The 13739-nt window shown below is 46.0% G+C and overlaps 1 pseudogene; it reads left to right on the top strand.

The window, feature by feature from the left end:
* Positions 1-3523: 3523 nt before the first annotated feature.
* The window catches only part of LOC103639925 (eukaryotic translation initiation factor-like), a 34873-nt pseudogene continuing 24657 nt past the window's right edge, over positions 3524-13739 (top strand).

Here is a 13739-nt window from a genome sequence, read left to right as displayed (position 1 = left end):
TAAGGTGGAATCTTGTCGAATTTCGACTATCCCAAGATTAGAATGTGTCCGTCTCGTCACTTGAGGGTCAAACCAATGACATTTGAATATCACTGGAGTAAGAGGTTTGGAACCATAAAAATTGAGCTCATATATTTCTTCAATTCGTCCAAAATAATTGACATTGTCAAGGCCCGGCGTAAAGACTCCAGAACACGTTGTTTTCCGATTGGGCCGACTTTGGTCGTAGTGTGTTGTGCGAAAACGGTATCCATTGACGTCATACCCAGAATATTTCTTGACCCTATAAGCAAAGCCGTTGGCTACTTGTCTCAACTCGGCACTCATAGACGGATCTCTTTGGCCCTGCAAGTATTCGCAAGTTAAAAGACGCTAAATTGAGTTCAAAGACGTATCTCTTTTACAAACTAAGCACGTACCTTACGTTTGAACCAGGAAATGAAATCGGGCAACCCATTTCTCGCACCCTTTCTAAGAAGAGCGTCATATTCCTGTGGAGTGGGGTCCCTTGATCGACGCCAGAATTCATGAAGAAATTGTTCCATGTATGGCGTCACCTCTTCAAGGTTGGTCAATACGTATAGCATGATATGTCGCCACTCTTCATGTGTCAGGGTCTTCGTGGTCGAGCCACTTACGCTTCCGAGTTGGCCTCGAAATATGCTAAGGTTCGATTCATTGTCGCCATCATTGTAACGAGGGGGTTGATTATGCACGCTCGGCAGTTTGTCACCATAATAAGTTGTTGTGAAGTTTGAGACCTCCTCTAGAATGTATGCCTCTGCAATGGAAGCCTCGATTTTGCATTTATTTCTACATTTCTTTCGAATAGTCTTTAGACATCTCTCGATTGGATAGCACCAACGACCCTGCACGGGGCCCCCCATTCGTGCCTCATAGGGGAGATGAAGAATCAAATGCTGCATTGGATTGAAGAAGCCGGGTGGAAATATCTTCTCAAGCTTACACAGTAACACGGGGGCCAATCTTTCCAAGTCTGCAACCACGGTCCGAGATAACTCTTTTGCACAAAGCTGACGGAAGAAATAGCTCAACTCTGAAAGCGTTAGCCAGACATGCTCAGGGACATAGCCTCGAACCATCGCAGGAAGAATCCGTTCAATCCATATGTGGAAGTCATGACTCTTCATCCCTAAGACTCGCATAGTAGATAAGTTCACCCCCCTACTCAGGTTAGCTGCATACCCATCAGGGAACATCAACATCTTGATCCACTGAAGTACTTCCTTCCTCTGGGCCCTGCTTAGGACGAAATCGGCCTTAGGCCTTCTCCATGTCTTTCCGCCACTTGGCGGCTTCATCTCTAGTTTTGGTCTATCACATAACGCTGCCAGATCCACTCTTGCCTTCACATTATCCTTTGACTTATCAGGAATGTCCATAATTGTTGCCCACAGTGCCTCGGCAACATTTTTTTCAGTGTGCATCACGTCAATGTTGTGTGGAAGGAGCAGGTCGTCATAATAGGGGAGCCGAGTCAAGCCAGACTTATGTGTCCACATATGCTGCTCACCATATCCCACAAAACCACCTTCTGTATTGGCCACGAGCCCATCTATCTGTTGACGAATTTCGGCACCAGTCATCGTTGCAGGTGGGCGGAATGGATGGTCAGCATGAAGAAATTGTCGATGTTTATCGAAGGATGAATATTTGCCACCCTTTTTCAACCAAATGAACCTGAGAGCTTCCTTGCAAACTGGGCATGGGAACTTACCGTGAACACACCAGGCACAGAATAGCCCATAGGCCGGTAAGTCATGCATGGAGTACTGGTACCAAACATGCATTCTGAAGTTTGTCTTCGTAGCTCGGTCAAACGTCCATACCCCTTCCTCCCAGGCACGTACCAATTCATCGATCAAAGGCTCCATGTACACGCCCACTTTGTTCCCCGGGTGTCCGGGAATTATCAATGACACGAATATATTCTGCCTTTGAAAGCACACACCAGGGGGGAGATTGATTGGGATAACAAACACGGGCCAACATGTGTACGGGGCAGCGCTCATTCCATAGGGATTGAACCCATCTGTGGCCAACGCAACACGTACATTACGAGCCTCTTCGGCTTTGTCACGGTGAATGTCATCAAAGTGTTTCCATGCTTCACCATCTGATGCGTGCACCATCTTGTCAGGATTGTATCGTTTTCCATTTTTGTGCCATGTCATCTGTTTCGCGGATTCCTCTGTCATGTACAGACGCTGGATCCTCGGTATGAACGGAAGGTGTCGTAGGATTGTCAAGGGGATGTCGAGCTGCCTCTTCTGTCCATCACCAGAGTTTACCTCCATAAACCTAGACGAATTACACTTGGGACAGTACTTTGCCTCCGCGTATTCTTTCCTAAATAGCACGCAGCCCTTCGGACAAGCATGAATCTGCTCATACGTCATCTTGAGTGCACGAAGTAGTTTCTGTGCCTCGTACATGCTCTTTGGCAGAACGTGATCATCCGGAAGCAGACTCCCAATAACCGTCAACAAGCCATCGAATGCGTCTCTACTCATGCTGTACTGCGACTTGAACGCCATTACACGCCCAATGGCATCCAGTTGAGAAACCTTTGTCTGGCCGTGAAGGGGCTTCTGTGCCGCGTCGAACATGTCGTAGAACGCCTTTGCAGTCGGCTCTGGCTCGTCATCCATACATCCTCCCGTGTACTGTGCCTCCTGATAGTCATTCAACATATCCGCTACCCCCGCATCCGCGTCATAATCCTCGACACGTTGTCTCAGCACCTCCTCTCTCGTACGATGCGCTTCACCATGAAATATCCACCGAGTATAGCCCGGCGTAAATCCATTCTTCCAAATATGTTCTACCATGGTCTTCTTTGGTTTTCTTTTCCGGTTGTCACAATTGCTGCACGGGCATGGGACTAGACTCGCTCCTTTAGCAGCTTCGCCGTATGCCCGTTCCACGAAATCATCGGTCTTTCTAATCCATTCAGTGGTGACATCGTTTCTTCCTCTACGACCCGTGTACATCCACTCACGGTCCTCCATCCTATAACAGGAAATTTCGGCAGCACCTCCCCTGCACGGGGAGGTTTCGAAATCCTGCAAATTAAATTTTCAGCACGATGGCTGACATCCACACATAATTCAACGGCACGATGGCCGGAAATCATCAATACTCAATATTAACCTAATCATACACATACATAAATTTAACACAAGAAAACTAAATATTAATCTAATCAACACAATATTAAACCTAATCATACCCAACGGGCGGGACGACGGGTCGCAGACGAATCGACGGGTCGCGGACGAGTCGGCGGGTCGCGGGGCGAGGCGGCGGGGGCACGGCAAGGGCACGACGAGGGCACGCACGTCGTGGATGCGACGGGGGCACGGTGAGGGCACGACGAGGGAAAGCACGGCGGGGACACGGCGGGGGCACGGCGGGGGCACGACGAGGGCACGGCGCGGTCGCGGCTGCGGCGGCAAGGGCCTCGCGGCGAGGGCGTGGGCGGGGCGAGCGCGGCGAGGGCATGGGCGCGGCGGCGTGGACGCGGGCGAGTGTGAGCGCGCGGCGGCGGCGCGTAGCGGTGGCGGTGCGGCGCGGTGTGGGCGCGCGCGCGGCGTGGGCGGGCGCGCCGTGGGCGGGCGAGGGCGGGGTCGCGTCGGCGATTTACGGCGGCGGCGGCGCGATGAGTGAGTGAGAGAGTGAGAGAGAAAGAAGAAGAAACCAGCGCTATGTAAACGCGCTTTGCCGAGTGCCCGTGATCTGGCACTCGGCAAAGATTTTTTTTATTTTAAAATAAGCTTTGCCGAGTGCCAGATCGGGGACACTCGGTAAAGGCGCCTTTGCCGAGTGCCGACGAGCTGACACTCGGTGAAGTCTAACGTACACTTCTTTGCCGAGTGTCACCAAGTGGGCACTCGGCAAAGCCTCTTCTGCCGAGTGTCAACCTACTGACACTCGGCAAAGTACTTTTTAATTTTTTTTGTTTTGTCTCCCGAACTTTTTGTGGTATGTTCCTACACTATATAGACCTACATGTATCATTTGTGGACAATTATAACAGAGTTTCAATTGTTAGTAGATTTAGTTCGTTTATTTGAATTTCTTCGGAAAATTCAAATTTGAACTGCAGGTCACTCGAAACTTGGAAAACCGTGCATGAAAAAATGATATTCATGTTACTTAGCATAAGTTACGACCGATTTCAGAAGCGTACCGGAAACTTCGAGCAACATGCTCACTAAACATGGCCGTGAACTTGGCATCCACATGTTTAAAAATTGTATAAAACACAAACAAAGTCAGAAAATTATGAAACTTGTCCACGTGTCATGATATCATATGTACAGGCTGTGATAAAAATTTTAGACTGTTTGGAGAAAGTTGTGAGACACTATGTGTAGAAACCTAAGAGATCCACATTGAAACTCTATGATTTCATGTGTAGTCCTCTTAGGTTTCTACACTATAGTGTCTCACAACTTTCTTCAAATACTCTAAAATTTTTATCACAGCCTATACATATGATATCATGACACGGGGACAAGTTTCATGATTTTCTGACTTTGTTTGTGTTTTATACAATTTTTAAACACGTGGATGCCAAGTTCACGACCATGTTTAGTGAGCATGTTGCTCGAAGTTTCCGGTACGCTTCTGAAATCGGTCGTAACTTATGCTAAGTACCATGAATATCATTTTTTCATGCACGGTTTTCCAAGTTTCGAGTGACCTGCAGTTCAAATTTGAATTTTCCGAAGAAATTCAAATAAACGAACTAAATCTACTAACGATTGAATCTCTGTTATAATTGTCCACAAATGATACATGTAGGTCTACATAGTGTAGGAACATACCACAAAAAGTTTGGGAGACAAAATCAAAAAAATAAAAATATACTTTGCCGAGTGTCTAGGGATGACACTCGGCAAAGAGGTCTTTGCCGAGTGCTAGATGTGTGACACTCGGCAAAGAATACTCTTTGCCGAGTGCCAGCCGCTGGCTCTCGGCAAAGACTGACGGCCGTCAGCTTTGGGACGGCCGTTGACGGCCCTTTGCCGAGAGCCCCCTTTGCCGAGTGTTTGGCACTCGGCAAACTAGTCTTTGCCGAGTGTCGTCCTGTGCCGAGTGTCCAGCGCTCGGTAAAGAGCCTCGTTGCCGAGAGTATAGCTTTACCGAGTGCGGCACTCGGCAAAGCCTTCTTTGCCGAGTGCCCGACAAAAGGCACTCGGCAAAGATTGCAACACTCGGCAAAGCCTTGGATTCCGGTAGTGTACCTTCGGCTTGACAGAAGACAAAAAGTGCAATTGTGACGCAAAAGCAAGTATCAACCAGCGTGAACGGTACGGGGGCACTGTTCATCTATTTATAGGCACAGGACACAACCTATGAAAGATTACAATTATGCCATTTACATTTGCTATTGACTTATAGAAAAATCTTTGAGGACTGAACAACCTTTTCCCTTCTAAGTTGGTTCCGCTTTCTGCGATTTAGCCGAAGCTCCCTTTCGCACAGCTTCGGAGCGACGACAATCTTCGTCACGATCAAGCTCCTCATCGTGTCTACTATTACCATGAATCCGAAGATACCTGTCCATAAATCATACTTGGGAAACATTGTTAAATTACGTTTTTGAGGACCTTCGGAGGATGAAGGCCCCCAACACTCTCCTCGATCCAGACAAGGCCACCTCCGAAGTGAGAGGTGTGTTATATGTCTTCTGGTTCAACGTCTGGTCAAGGTTCAATGCGATGTGATAGTCAGCAAGGTTCTCAACATGACCCATGCTCCTAAGGTGCTCAGAGTATGGATTTCCATGAAGTATGCCAACTATCTATTTAATAACCTCTTGGTCTTTCTGAATCTGATCTTCACGACACTTACGGTATCGATGCTCGAGACTGGGATCATCATCGTAAAAGTAAAGCTCTAGGTGTTTATGCTCTACCCCACATTCACTACCGGATGACTTGATATTATGGTACATCATGCCTTGTGCACGGAATGTGTATATACTAGAATCCCTCATATTAGTTGTCATACTATCGAGGCAACAATACAGGGAAGTGAAAGAAAAATGGCCATTAAAAAACCTAATGTTATCACGAAAGTGTCTAGCATCAGAGTCGGCACTATCCCATAACCTCGTGAGTTGGGGAGGGGTCTCTAGTGGGGCTAGCTCAACCTTCCCACCTCGACAGCAAAACCTAGGCAGCTCATACTCAAACTTCTTCGCAGTGTAATAACCACAGTCAGGAACGTGCTTCAGCATATGTGTTTCTTCAGGGATGTTACTGTACACCTTGTCGTACGGGTCAGGCACATCAGTGGCAACAGATTGATCTTGAATACCATCTATCTCGAAGTCCTTGTTAGCGAAAGTCGCCTAGAGGGGGGTGAATAGGGCGAATCTGAAATTTACAAACTTAAGCACAACTACAAGCCGGGTTAGCGTTAGAAATATAAACGAGTCCGAGAGAGAGTGAAAAACAAATCGCGGGCAAATAAAGCGAGAGACACGATGATTTGTTTTACCGAGGTTCGGTTCTTGCAAACCTACTCCCCGTTGAGGTGGTCACAAAGACCGAGTCTCTTTCAACCCTTTCCCTCTCTAAAACGGTCACTTAGACCGAGTGAGCTTCTCTTCTCAATCAAACGGAACACAAAGTTCCCGCAAGGACCACCACACAATTGGTGTCTCTTGCCTCGGTTATAATTGAGTTTGATCACAAGAAGAATGAGAAAGAAAAGAAGCAATCCAAGTGCAAGAGCTCAAATGAACACAACAAATCTCTCTCTCTAATCACTAAAGCTTTGTGTCGAGTTGGGAGAGGATTTGATCTCTTTGGTGTGTCTTGTATTGAATGTTATAGCTCTTGTAAGGTGTAGAAGTGTAGAAACTTGGATGCCATTGAATGTTGGGTGGTTGGGGTATTTATAGCCCCAACCACCAAAAATGGCCCTTGGAAGGCTGCTGTCGCATGGCGCACCGGACAGTTCGGTGCGCCACTGGACACTGTCCGGTGCGCCAGCCACGTCAGCAGACCGTTGGGGTTCGACCGTTGGAGCTCTGACTTATGGGGCCTCTGGGCTGTCCGGTGGTGCACCGGGCAGGTCCTGTAGACTGTCCGGTGTGCCAACTGCGCGTGCTCTGACTCTGGCGCGCACTGTAGCGCATTGAATGCGGTTGCAGTCGACCGTTGCGCGCGAAGTAGTCGTTGCTCCGCTGGCACACCGGACAGTCCGGTGAATTATAGCGGAGCGCCCTCTGATTTTCCCAAAGGTGAAGAGTTCAGCCTTGAGTGCCCTGGTGCACCGGACACTGTCCGGTGGTGCACCGGACAGTCCGGTGCGCCAGACCAGGGTGCCTTTTGGGATGTCTTTTGCTCTCTTTGTTTGAACCATTTCTTGGTCTTTTTATTGGCTTATTGTGAACCTTTGGCACCTATAGAACTTATAGACTAGAGCAAACTAGTTAGTCCAATTATTTGTGTTGGGTAATTCAACCACCAAAATTAATTAGGAAAAAGGTGTAAGCCTAATTCCCTTTCAATCTCCCCCTTTTTGGTGATTGATGCCAACACAAACCAAAGCAATTATAGAAGTGCATAATTGAACTAGTTTGCATAATTGTAAGTGCAAAGGTTACTTAGAATTGAGCCAATATAAATTCTCATAAGATATGCATGGATTGTTTCTTTATATTTTACATTTTGGACCACGCATGCACCACATGTTTTGTTTTTGCAAATTCTTTTGTAAATTCTTTTCAAAGTCCTTTGCAAATAGTCAAAGGTAAATGAATAAGATTTTGAGAAGCATTTTCAAGATTTGAAATTTTCTACCCCTGTTTCAAATGCTTTTCCTTTGACTAAACAAAACTCCCCCTTAATAAAATCCTCCTCTTAGTGTTTCAAGAGGGTTTTAAGATACCATTTTTGAAAGTGCTACTTTCTCCCTCTTTTGAATATAATAAGATGTCAATTGAAAATTTCATCATTTTAAAACCTTTTGAAAATGGGTGGTGGTGTGGTCCTTTTGCTTTGGGCTAATACTTTCTCCCCCTTTGGCATGAATCGCCAAAAACAGATACTTGAGTGAAATATAAGCCCTTTTTAACTACTTTCTCCCCTTTGGCGAATAAAATATGAGTGAAGATTATACCAAAAATGGAGAGATGCTCGGAGCGACGGCGAAGGATGAGTAATTCGATGGAGTGGAGTGGAAGCCTTTGTCTTCGCTGAAGACTCCAATTCCCTTTCAATACACATATGACTTGGTTTGAAATATACTTGAAAACACATTACTCATAGCATATAAAAGAGACATGATCAAAGGTATACTTATGAGCTATGTGTGCAAAACATCAAAAGAAATTCCGAGAAGCAAGAATGTTTAGCTCATGCCTAAGTTTGTTAAAAGTTTGTTCATCTAGTGGCTTGGTAAACATATCGGCTAATTGTTCCTTAGTGTTAATATATGCAATCTCGATATCTCCCTTTTGTTGGTGATCCCTTAAGAAGTGATACCAAATGGCTATGTGTTTAGTGCGGCTATGCTCAACGGGATTATCCGCCATGCGGATTGCACTCTCATTATCACATAGAAGAGGAACTTTGGTTAATTTGTAACAATAGTCCCTAAGGGTTTGCCTCATCCAAAGTAGTTGCGTGCAACAATGACCTGCGGCAATATACTCGGCTTCGGCGGTAGAAAGAGCGATGGAATTTTGCTTCTTTGAAGCCCAAGACACCAGGGATCTTCCCAAGAACTGGTAAGTCCTCGATGTGCTCTTTCTATTAATCTTACACCCCGCCCAATCGGCATCCGAATAACCAATTAAATCAAATGTGGATCCCCTAGGATACCAAAGCCCAAACTTAGGAGTATGAACCAAATATCTCAAGATTCGTTTTACGGCCGTAAGGTGAGCTTCCTTAGGGTCGGCTTGGAATCTTGCACACATGCATATGGAAAGCATTATGTCCGGTCGAGATGCACATAAATAGAGTAAAGAGCCTATCATCGACCGATATACCTTTTGATCGATGGATTTACCTCCTGTGTCGAGGTCGAGATGCCCATTGGTTCCCATGGGTGTTTTGATGGGTTTGGCATCCTTCATCCCAAACTTGTTTAGAATGTCTTGAATATACTTCGTTTGGCTGATGAAGGTGCCCTCTTGGAGTTGCTTCACTTGAAAGCCTAAGAAGTACTTTAACTCCCCCATCATTGACATCTCGAATTTCTGTGTCATGATCCTACTAAATTCCTCACATGTAGATTCGTTAGTAGACCCAAATATAATATCATCAACATAAATTTGGCATACAAACAAATCATTGTCAAGAGTTTTAGTAAACAAAGTAGGATCGGCCTTTCCGACTTTGAAGCCATTAGCGATAAGAAAATCTCTTAGGCATTCATACCATGCTCTTGGGGCTTGCTTGAGCCCATAAAGCGCCTTAGAGAGTTTATAAACATGGTTAGGGTATTCACTATCTTCAAAGCCGGGAGGTTGCTCAACATAGACCTCCTCCTTGATTGGTCCATTGAGAAAGGCACTTTTCACGTCCATTTGGTAAAGCTTAAAGCCATGGTAAGTAGCATAGGCAAGTAATATGCGAATTGATTCAAGCCTAGCTACGGGTGCATAGGTTTCACCGAAATCCAAACCTTCGACTTGTGAATACCCCTTGGCCACAAGTCGGGCTTTGTTCCTTGTCACCACACCATGCTCATCTTGCTTGTTGCGGAACACCCACTTGGTTCCTACAACATTTTGGTTAGGACGTTGAACTAAATGCCATACCTCATTGAGAGCACCTAGAGGGAGGGGTGAATAGGTGATCCTAAAAAAACTTGAAACTTAATCCGCAAAACTTGATTAGGAGTTAGCACGAATAAGCCAAGTGGCTAGAGAGGAGAACTTGCACAACACGATAACCACAAAGAGATCAACACAGAGATGGCACAGTGGTTTATCCCGTGGTTCGGCCAAGTACAACACTTGCCTATTCCACGTTGTGGCGTCCCAACGAACGAGGGTTGCAATCAACCCCTTTCAAGCGGTCCAAAGACCCACTTGAATACCACGGTGTTTTGCTTTCACTTTACTATATCGCGCTTGCGAGGAATCTCCACAACTTGGAGCCTCTCGCCCTTACACTTTGAAGTTCACAAAGAAGCACGGAGTAAGGGAGGGATGAGCGACGCACACAAGACACAAAATCAGAGTACCAACACGCACACAAGTCACAACAAGAGCTCACAACACAACCCGGCGAGTTCACAACTCAAATGGAGCTCTAGTTGCTATCACAAAGAATCAAATGTGCGGAATCGAAGTCTTGGTGCTTAGGAATGCTTAGAGAATGCTTGTTGTGTTTCTCCATGCGCCTAGGGGTCCCTTTTATAGCCCCAAGGCAGCTAGGAGCCGTTGAGTGCATTCCAGGAAGGCAATTCTTGCCTTCTGTCGCCTAGCGCACCGGACAGTCCGGTGCACCACCGGACACTTTCCGGTGCGGATCACTTTCCTTATTTGGCGAAGCCGACCGTTGTAGTCTTGGAGCCGTTGGCACACCGGACACTGTTCGGTGCACACTGGACAGTCCGGTGTCCCTTCCGACCGTTGGCACTTGCCACGCGTCGCGCGTGGATTCTGCGACCAACTGTTGGCCCGGCCGACTGTTGGCTCACCGGACAGTCCGGTGCTTTATAGCCGTACGCCGCCGTCGAAGTCCCGAGAGCCGCCAGTTCGCCAGAGCCAGTCTGGCGCACCGGACACTGTCCGGTGCACCCAGACTGAGCAGACTTTTGGCTGCTTCGAGCCAAGCTTTTCCAGTTGAATTTCCTCTGATTCTAACACTTAGACAAACATGTTAGCACATAAAAACCAATGTACTCAGTCTAGAATCATACCTTTATATTGATTTGCACCTTATCCACAATTTGGCATAGTTTATCACTCAAGTGCTTGTGTTGGACACTAAATCACCAAAACACTTAGAAATGGCCCAAGGGCACATTTCCCTTTCAATCTCACCCTTTTTGGTGATTTATGCCAACACAATAAAAAGCAACTAAAAGAAGTGCAACATCAATGCAAATGAAAACACAAAATTGTTTTGATTCAAATTTGGCATATATGGATCATTCTTTGCCACCACTTGGTTTGTTTTTGCAAATCAAACTCAATTTCCTATCTCTAAGTCAAACACACTTGTTGAAACACAAAGAGAGATATTTCATGAGAGATTGATCAAGGATTCAAAAACTCCCCCTTTTTCCCATAATCAAGCCTTCTCCCCACAAGAAGCCAACTTTTGACAATAAGAGACAAACAAGAGTATTTTGACAAAAGTTCTAACTCTACTATTTTCAAAATTCTCAAGTGGTAGCTGATCCATTTCTTGCTTTGGCCTTATTTTCTCCCCCTTTGGCATCAAGCACCAAAACGAGATCAATTTTGGCCCTTTAACCCCATTGCCTCACCAAAAACTTCAACTAAGAGTAAAAAGGCAATAAGAGTACAAAGATGAACTTGGAATTAGTTACTCTTTCATCGGAGTGCAGTGGAAGTCTTGCATGGTCCAAGTCCACCTTTCCCTTTCAAACCTCCTTTGAGACTAAATTAAGAAAACTCAAGTACACAGTTAGCCTCAAAGGGTCAAGTTGTAGCACATCTTCCCCTAAATATGTGCATCACTTGCAAATGGACTTGTGAGGTCCGGGGAGTGCTTGTACAACTTGAGCACCATAAATAAACAACAAAATGCATTAAAGAACATGATCAAGGCATAAACACATGTATGCTATAAATTAATCCAAGTTCCGCGAATCTAAGACATTTAGCTCACTACGCAACTTGCAAAAGGTCTGCTCATCTAAAGGCTTGGTAAAGATATCGGCTAGCTGGTTCTCGAAGCTAACATGAAACACTTCGATATCTCCCTTTTGCTGGTGGTCTCTCAAAAAGTGATGCCGGATGTCTATGTGCTTTGTGCGGCTGTGTTCAACAGGATTATCCGCCATGCGGATAGCACTCTCATTATCACATAGGAGTGGGACTTTGCTCAAATTGTAGCCAAAGTCCCTGAGGGTTTGCCTCATCCAAAGTAGTTGCGCGCAACACTGTCCAGCGGCAACGTACTCGGCCTTAGTGGTGGATAGGGCAACAGAAGTTTGTTTCTTAGAACTCCATGACACCAGGGACCTTCCTAAGAATTGGCACATCCCCGATGTACTCTTCCTATCGACCTTACATTCAGCATAGTCTGAGTCTGAATATCCAATCAAGTCAAAGGTAGACCCCTTTGGATACCAGATCCCGAAGCAAGGCGTAGCGACTAAATATCTAAGAATTCGCTTCATAGCCACTAAGTGACACTCCCTTGGATCGGATTGAAATCTAGCACACATGCATACGCTAAGCATAATATCCGGTCTACTAGCACATAAATAAAGTAAAGACCCTATCATAGACCGGTATGCCTTTTGATCAACGGACTTACCTCCTTTGTTGAGGTCGGTGTGTCCGTCGGTTCCCATTGGAGTCTTTGCGGGCTTGGCGTCCTTCATCCCAAACCGCTTGATCAAGTCTTGCGTGTACTTCGTTTGGGAGATGAAAGTCTCATCCTTGAGTTGCCTCACTTGGAACCCAAGGAAATAGCTTAACTCGCCCATCATCGACATCTCAAACTTTTGAGTCATCACCCTGCTAAACTCTTCACAAGACTTTTGGTTAGTAGAACCAAATATTATGTCATCGACATAAATTTGGCACACAAAAAGATCACCATCACATGTCTTAGTAAAAAGAGTTGGATCGGCTTTCCCAACCTTGAAAGCATTAGCAATTAAAAAGTCTCTAAGGCATTCATACCATGCTCTTGGGGCTTGCTTAAGTCCATAGAGCGCCTTAGAGAGCTTACAGACGTGGTCGGGGTACCGTTCATCCTCGAAGCCAGGGGGTTGCTCCACGTACACCTCCTCCTTGATTGGCCCGTTGAGGAAAGCGCTCTTCACATCCATTTGGAACAACCTGAAAGAATGGTGAGCGGCATATGCTAGCAAAATACGAATGGACTCTAGCCTAGCCACAGGAGCAAAAGTCTCCTCAAAGTCCAAACCTGCGACTGGGGCATAACCTTTTGCCACAAGTCGTGCCTTGTTCCTTGTCACCACCCCGTGCTCGTCTTGTTTGTTGCGGAACACCCACTTGGTTCCCCCAACATTTTGCTTGGGACGAGGCACCAGAGTCCAAACTTCATTTCTCTTGAAGTTGCTGAGCTCCTCCTGCATGGCCAACACCCAGTCTAGATCTAGCAAGGCCTCCTCTACCCTGAAAGGCTCAATAGTAGAGACAAAAGAGTAATGCTCACAAAAATTAACTAATCGAGACCGAGTAGTTGCTCCCTTGCTAATGTCACCCAAAATCTGGTCGACGGGATGATCCCTTTGAATCATCACTCGGACTTGAGTTGGAGGTGCCGGTTGTGCTTCTTCCTCCATTACATGATCATCTTGTGCTCCCCCTTGATCATATGCCTCCTCTTTATGAACCTGTTCATCGTCTTGAGTTGGGAGATGCACCATTGTTGAGGAAGAAGGTTGATCTCGCTCATTTTGTTCCTATGGCCGCACATCTCCAATCGCCATGGTGCGTATTGCGACCGTTGGAACGTCTTCTTCATCTACATCATCAAGATCAACAACTTGCTCTTTTGGAGAGCCATTAG

The sequence above is a fragment of the Zea mays genome, chromosome 9, assembly GCF_902167145.1.
Source record: "Zea mays cultivar B73 chromosome 9, Zm-B73-REFERENCE-NAM-5.0, whole genome shotgun sequence".
Taxonomy (NCBI): Eukaryota; Viridiplantae; Streptophyta; class Magnoliopsida; order Poales; family Poaceae; genus Zea; species Zea mays.
This window is presented reverse-complemented; position numbering and strand designations above follow the sequence as displayed.